This window comes from Schistocerca serialis, chromosome 6 (assembly GCF_023864345.2).
Source record: "Schistocerca serialis cubense isolate TAMUIC-IGC-003099 chromosome 6, iqSchSeri2.2, whole genome shotgun sequence".
In the NCBI taxonomy this organism is placed as follows: Eukaryota; Metazoa; Arthropoda; class Insecta; order Orthoptera; family Acrididae; genus Schistocerca; species Schistocerca serialis.
In genome coordinates, this window is record NC_064643.1 from 693,757,446 (window position 1) to 693,765,701 (window position 8,256).

At 41.8% G+C, this 8,256-nt stretch overlaps 1 non-coding gene across 1 annotated transcript; it reads right to left on the minus strand.

Moving 5' to 3' along the window:
* Window positions 1-1,339: 1,339 nt before the first annotated feature.
* Trnar-ucu (transfer RNA arginine (anticodon UCU)) lies at window positions 1,340-1,414 on the minus strand. Its single transcript has one exon. It is a non-coding gene; the product is annotated as a tRNA-Arg (tRNA).
* Between the last annotated feature and the right edge of the window lie 6,842 nt (window positions 1,415-8,256).

An 8,256-nucleotide genomic window follows, 5' to 3' on the forward strand; every position in this document is an offset into this window, starting at 1 on the left:
TAACAAGTTTCAGCTAGTAACAGTGAGTATCTGTTCAAGAATCACAAGAGAAGGAGGTATACTTGGGAAAGGCCAGGTGGTATGGGAAGATTTCACTAAGATTACATCGTGGTCTGAGAGAGATTCCGAAATCAGAAACTAGATTTTAAGGCGTTCCCCGGAGCAAAATGGTTAAAAAGGCTCTGAACACTATGGGACTTAACATCTGAGGTCATCAATCCCATAGAACTTAGAACTACTTAAACCTAACTAACTTAAGGACATCACACACGTCCATGGCCGAGGCAGGATTCTTACCTGCGACCGTAACGATAGCGCGGTACCGGACTGAAGCGCCTAGAACCACTCGGCCACCCCGGCCGGCGTACCCAGGAGCAGATATAGATTCAGATCACAATATAGTAGTGATGAAAAGTAGGCTGAAGTTTAAGACATTAGTCAGGAAGAATGTGTACACAAAGAAGTGGGATACGGAAGTACCAAGGAATGACGGGATACGGTTGAAGTTCTCTAACTCTGTAGATACATCAATACGGAATAGCTCAGTAGTCAGTACAGTTGAAGAGGAATAGACATCGCTAATAAGGTCTATCACAGACGTTGGGAAGGAAAACTTAGGTACAAAGAAGGTAACCGCGAAGAAACCGTAGGTAGCAGGACAAATACTTCAATCGATCGATGAAACGACGAAGTACATAAATGTTCCGCTAAGTTCAGGAATACAGAAATACATAGTGCGGCAGTGTTCATAGCGTAATTTGACTTGCGTAGTACAATGACGTACTTCAGGAATGGGCGCCAGCTCTTGCCGCATTCGTGTACCAATGAGCTGCCATTTTGAGTGTGACAGTGATGTGGAGCGGTGGAGTGCACAGCATCGTGCCTTTGCGGTTGAAAGTTATTTCAAGAATAACGACTCTGTTATTGCTGCCCAGCGTCTATTTCGGCAAGATTTCAACTTGGGTAAGTTCCAGATGGACGGACCATTGTGAGGTGGGTACGTGCATTTCGAACAAAAGGTTCTGATTGCAGTGGCAAACCGGGAAGAAGTGAAAGAACTGGGCGGACGCCAGAAGCCGTGAAAATGTTCAAGCTGGACTACTGCGTAGCCCAAAAAGGTTTGCTTGTCGTCAAGCGCAAACTGTGCATATGTCCGATCGCACGAAGATCTGCATTTTCACCCATATAAGCTGCGAATTGTTCAGGAAATTAGGCCTCGCGATTGCGTTCCACGCGAAACATTCTGCTTAACTATGCGTGATATTAAATGATAATTAAATGGACACCCTAGCTGCAAACAGGCGTTGATGTACTTCATTGGGGACATGTTGAAAATGTCTGCCCCGACCGGGACTCGAACCCGGGATCTCCTGCTTAGATGGCAGACGCTCTATCCATCTGAGCCACCGCAGGCACAGAGGATAGTGCGTCTGCAGGGACTTTTCCCTTGCACGCTCCCCGTGAGATCCACATTCCCAAAATGGCCACACCACTACATTCGTAGTGCGCCTAATAGATGTTTGCCCATCATACTGCCATGTAAGCAGGAGATCCCGGGTTCGAGTCCCGGTCGGGGCACACATTTTCAACATGTCCCCAATGAAGTACATCAACGCCTGTTTGCAGCTAGGGTGTCCATTTAATTATCATTTCATTTCTAGCAAAGCTGCATGGTCATCCACGGTAACCGTTCTTTCGGGAACAGATACTACCGTCATATATACGCGTGATATTATTCGCCAAGATTCACAAATGTTGCACACCATCCTGATGTCAGATGAAGCTCATTTCGAGTTATGTGGTTCAGTGAATAAACTGAATGTGCCTTATTGGAGTGATGTAAACCCGCATGAACTGTACATCAAGCCCTTGCACAGTTGTTGTGGCATAGTGTGGTGTGGAGCTACTTCCTTTGGGATTAATGGCCCTTACCTCTTTGAGAATGACAGCGGTGTGGCTGTAACTGACACCAGTGAATGCTACCTAAACATGCTGCAAGACTTCGTTCTTACCCAATTAGGTATGGTCAACGTGGATGTGGAACAATTATGGTTTCAAGAAGACGGAGCGACCTCTCATACAGCCAGAATTTGCATGGATTTCTTGCGACAGACATTTCGCGGTAGAGTAATTTCCCGTTTTGGTGACTTTTCCTGGCCGCCTCGCTCACCTAACCTTTCATGTGCAGAGTTTTTCCTTTGGGGCTACCTGAAGCAAGATATGTTCCGAACACGTTGTGCCACCAATCCTGAGTTGAAGGATCGCATCAGAACTGCCGTCAGCAACGTCCCAGGGAATACGTTACGCCAAGTTACGAAAAACTTCCAACGCCGCCTAGATGAATGTGTGTGCAGAGGGGGCATCATTTGACAGGAGTCATATTCAAAAAGTAATCCGCGCAATGGACAATGACTTACACATTAGTAAATGGCATACCTTTAACTATTAACTGACATAAGAAATAATAAATAAATTACAGTTACTGCCTAATGGTGTGTTTTTAATATCCTACTATGAACGCTGCCGCACTGTGTATCAGTCGCTGAGGAATGAAATAAATAGGAAGTGCAGGGAAGCTAAGACGAAATGGTTGCAGGAAAAATGTGAAGACATCGAAAAAGAAATGCTTCTTAGAAGGACAGACTCAGCATACAGGAAAGTCAAAACAACCATCGGTGACATAGAAAGCAAGGGTGATAACATTAAGAGTGCAACAGAAATTCCACTGTTAAATGCAGAGGAGAGAGCAGATAGGTGGAAAGAATACGTTGAAAGCCTCTGTGAAGGGGAAGATTTGTCTGATGTGATAGAAAAAGATTTAGAAGAGATAGGGGATCCTGTATTACAATCAGAATTTAAAAGAACTTTGGAGGACAAGATAAAATAAGGCAGAAGGGTTGATAACATTCCATCAGCATTTCTAAAATCATTGGGGGAAGTGGAAACAAAACGACTATTCACTTTGGTGTGTAGAATGTATGAGTCAGGCGACATACCATCTGACTTCCGCAAAAGCATCATTCACACATTTCCGAAGACGGCAAGAGCTGCCAAGTGTGAGATTTATCGCACACTCAAATTAAGAGCTCATTGATCCAAGATACTTACAAGAATAGTATACAGAAGAATGGAGAAGCAAACTGAGGATGGGCTAGATGACGATCAGATTAATTTTAGGAAAGGTAAAGACACAAGAGAGGCAATTCTGACGTTGCGATTGTTAACTGAAGCGAGACTAAAGAAAAAAAGAGACAAGTTCATAGGATTTGCCGACATTGAAAAAGCATTCGACAATGTAAAATGGTGCAAGATATTCGACATTCTGAAAAAGCAGAGGTAAGCTATAGGGAGATACCGGTCATATACAATATGTACAATAGCCAAGAGGGAATAATAAGAATGGACGACCAAGAACGAAGTGCTCGTATTAAAAAGGCTGTAAGACAAGGATGTAGCATTTCGCCCCTACTGTTCAATCTGTACATCGAGGAAGCAATGATGCAAATAAAAGAAAGCTTCCGAAGTGGAATTCAGACTGAAGATGAAAGGATATCAATGATATGATTCGCTGATGACATTGTTAACCTGGGTGAAAGTGAAGAGGAATTTCATGATCTGCTGAAAGGAATGAACAATCTAATGAGTACAGAGCACGGACTGAGAGTAAATCGAGGAAACACGATGGTAATGAGAAGTAATAGAAATGATAACAGCAGGAAACTTAAGATTAGGATTGATGGTCACGAAGTAGATGAAGTTAAGAAATTCTGCTACCTAGGCAGTATAATAACCAATGACTGACTGAGCAACGAGGACAAAAGGGTAGACTGGCCAAGAGAAGACTACTAATATCAAATATCGGCCTTAATTTGAGGAAGAAATTACTGAAAATGTACATCTTGAGTACAGCATTGTATGCTAGTGAAACAAGGACTGTGGGAGAACCGGAACAGAAGATAATCGAAGCATTTGAGATGTGGTGCTACAGACGAATGTTGAAAATTAGGCGGACTGATAAGGTAAGGAATGAGGAGGTTCTGCGCAAAATCGGAGAGGAAATGAAGGTGCGGAAAACATTGATACAGAGAAGGTTCAAGATGATAGTACATTTGTTAAGACATGAGGGTTTGACTTACATGGTACTGTAGAGAAAGACGGAGATTGGAATATATCCAGCAAATAATTGAGGAAGTAGGTTGCAAGTGCTACTCTGAGGTGAAGAGCTTGGCACAGGAGAGGAATTCGTGGCGGGCCGCATCAAACCAGTCGGATGACTCATGACCAAGAGAAAAAAAAGTCTGCTTTTCTTGACCATCAATTCTGATGTTAAGTTTCTCGCCATTCTCATTTCTACTACTTCGCATTACATCCGTCTTTCTTAGGTTTACCCTCAACAAGTACTCTGTATTCATTATACTGCTCGTTCTGTTCAGCAGATCATGTAATTCTTCTTCGCTTTCACTCAGGATAGCAATGTCATCAGCGAATCCGGTCATTGATATCCTTTCACCTTGTACTTTAATTCCACTCCTGAACCTTTCTTTTATTTCCATCATTGCTTCCTGAATGTACAGATTGAACAGTGTGGGCGAAAGGCTACATTCTTGTCTTACGGAAATTTTAATACGAGCACTTCGTTCTTGGTAATCTACTTATATTATTCCCTCTCGGCTGCTGTACATATTGTATATGACCGTCTCTCCCTATAGCTTACCCCTACTTTTTTCAGAATGTTGAACGTCTTGCACCATTTTACATTGTCGAATGCTTTTCCAAGGACGACAAATCGTATGGACTTGTCTTGATTTTTCTTTAGTCTTGCTTCCATTAGTAAACGCAACGTCAGAATATCATCTCTCGTTCCTTTACCTTTCCAAAAGCCAAACTAATCGACATCTAGCTCATCCCCAATTTTCTTTCCCAGTGTTATGTGTGATATTCTTGAAAGCAACTTGTATGCTTTAGCCCTTAATCTGATTCTGCGATAATTCTCGCACTTGTCAGCCCTTACTGTCTTCGGAAATGTGTGAATTATGCTTTTCCGAAAGTCAGATGGTATGTAGCCACACTCATAAAAATATACACACCAACGTGAATAGCCGTTTTGTTGCCACACTTAGAAATTCTGCTGGTATGTTATCTATCCCTTCTGTCTTATTTGAGCTTAAGTCCTCCAAAGCTCTTTTAAATTCTGATTCTAATACTGGATCCCCTATCTCTTCTAAATCGACTCCTGTTTCATACAAATTTTACCCCTCATAGAGGGTTACAATGTATTATTTCCACCTATCTGCTCTCTCCTCTGCATTTAACAATGGAAATCCCGTTGCACCCTTAATGTTATCACCCCTGCTTTAATGTCACCGAAGGTTGTTTTACTTTCATGTACGCTAAGTCTGTCCTTCCAACAATCATTATTTTTCGATGTCCTCACATTTTCCCTGCAGCCATTAGGTGTTAGTTTCGTGCACTTTCTGTTCATTTCATTCGTCAGCGGTTTGTATATCTGTATTCCTGAACTAAGCGGAACATTTTTGTGCTTCCTCCTTTCATAGATCAATTGAAATATTTCTTCTGTATCCATGGTTCCTTCGCAGTTACCTTCATTGTACCAGTGTTTTCCTTCCGAACTTCTGTGATGGCCCTTTTTAGAGATGCCCACTCCTCTTCTTCTGTACTGCCTACTGAGCTATTCCTTATTGCTGCATCTATAGTCTTAGAGAATTTTAAACTTATAAGGTCACTTCTTAGTACTTCATTATCCCACTTCTTTTTACATATTTATTTTCCCTGACTAATGTCTTAAACTTCAGCCTACTTTTCATCACTACTATATTGTGATCTGAGTCTATATCTGCTCCTGGGTAAGCCTTATAATCCAGTATCTGATTTCGGAATCTGTATCTGACCTTGATGTAGTCTAACTGAAATCTTCCATATCACCAAGCTTTTTCCAAGTATACCACCTCTTCTTGTGATTCTTGAACAGATATTCGCAGTTACTTGCTGAAACTTGTTACAGAACTCAATTAGTCTTTCTCCTCTCCCGTTGCTTGTCATGTAACTTTTTTTTCTATTCCGTCTCCTACAACTGTATTTCAGTCCCCCATGACTATTAAATTTCCATCTCCCTTTATGTAGTGTATCACCCTTTCAATATCCTCATACACTTTCTCTATCTCTTCATCTTCAGCTTGCGATGTCTCATGTCTACCTGAACTATCGTTGTCGGTGTTGGTCTGCTGTCAATTCTGATAAGAACAGCGCTATCGCTGAACTGATAACAGTAACACACTCTCTGTCCTACCTTCCTATTCGGAACGAATCCTACTCCAGTTATACCATTTTATGCTGCTGCTGACATTACCCTCTAATCGTCTGACCAGAAATCCTTGCCTTCTCCACATTTCACTTCACTGACCCCTACTATATCTAGATCGAGCTTCTGAATTTCCCTTTTTAGTATTTCTATTTTGCCTACAATGTTAAAGCCTCTGAAATTCCACGCCCCGACTCGTAGAACGTTATCCTTTCATTGATTATTAAATGTTTTTCTCATGGTAACCTTCCCCTTGGCAGTCCCGTCCCGGAGTTCCGAATGGGGGACTGCTCCGTAATCTTTTGCCAAGGGGGAGATCATCATAACACTTCTTCAATTACAGGCCACATTTCCTGTGGATACACGTTACATGCCTTTAATACATTGGTTTCCATTGCCTTCTCCATCCTCATGCCGTTGATCATTTCTGTTTCTTCGCGTTTTATGGGCAGTTTCCCACACCCAGGGCAAGAGATTTCCATGAACCTCCATCCGCTCCACTGCCCTCTGATAAGAGCGTTGGCAGGATGAGGGACACTTCATACGCTGGAAGTCTTCGGCCACCAGTGCTGATTTTTAATCATAATTTAAGCAGCGGCTGGGTTCAAAATCGTGACCGAGGACATTTTGATTATGTATCAAAGATGCTACCCCCCTTCTATTTGTTTATTTTTATTTATTTATTTACTTATTTTGTATTTTGTTCGTTCTGTTTGGTCGTAGCGGACGTCACATGACATCCACTGAAGTTCGTTGTTGATCCTTTCACTGAGTTTTTTTGGTAGAGATCAGCCAGGTTTCTGACCGAACAAGGCTTCCCCTAGGCCACGGGTCTAGATACAATGGTAAAATGTTATCAAAGAGTATGACATTAGAGATATAACGAAAACGTGAGATTTCCTTATAAAGAACTTGTAGCAGGATTTCGCTATAATCAATAACTTCAAGTACAAGGTCAGGGGGTCTCGGGAAAAGGCAAAAACGTCTTCAGTCACAAAGGTTGCAGGCCGAACACAGGAAGAACGTAGACACAGGAGGTATCGGTATAACAGTAGTGAGTTACCATAGCTGTGTGGGAAAGTACCAGAGCTCCAAGCTCTAATAGAAAGCACTGATGTTCATATTGTTATAGGCATCGAAATCTGGCTAAAGCCGGAGGTAAGTCCAGCCGAAATTTCTGTGAAGAACCTAGCGGGGTTCGAAAACAGGAAAGGCTCAACACAGCTGGCAGTGGCGTGTTTGTCGCTGTTAGAAGTAGTTTATCTTGTCGTGAAATTGAAGTTGATAGTTCCTGTGAGTTAGTAAGGGCAGAGGTCATTCTTGCCAACCGGAACAAAATAATAATTAGACCCTTTTACCGACTTCTCAATTCAGATGATGCCATTGCTGAAAGGTTCAAAGAGAAATTGAGTTTCGTTTCAAACATGTACCCGACTCATACAATTACAGTTGGTAGTGACTTTAATATTCTCTCGATATGTTGGTGAAAATACATATTTAATTCCAGAGGTATGCGTAAAACCTCATCCCAAACTGTGTTAAACGCATTATCTGAAAATTATTTCGAGCAGTTGTTTGAACCCACGAGAGTAGTAAACGGCTGTGAAAACACGTTTGACCTCTTAGCAACAAATAATCCTGAGTTAATAACGAGCACCAAGACGGATACAGGGATTAGTGAACACAGGATTGCCGTAGCGAGACTGTATACTGTAACACCAAATCCTCCAAAAATAAACAAAAATGTACCTATTCAAAGAAGCTCATAAATATTCGCTTGAGCCTACCTGAGAAACAATCTCCACTCCTTCCAAATTAATAAGTGTCGACCATATGTAGCTTGAATTCAAAGAAACAGTATCGGCAGCGATTGAGAGATTTATACCAAATAAAATAACAAATGACGGAGCTGATCCTTCTTGGTACACAAACAGGTC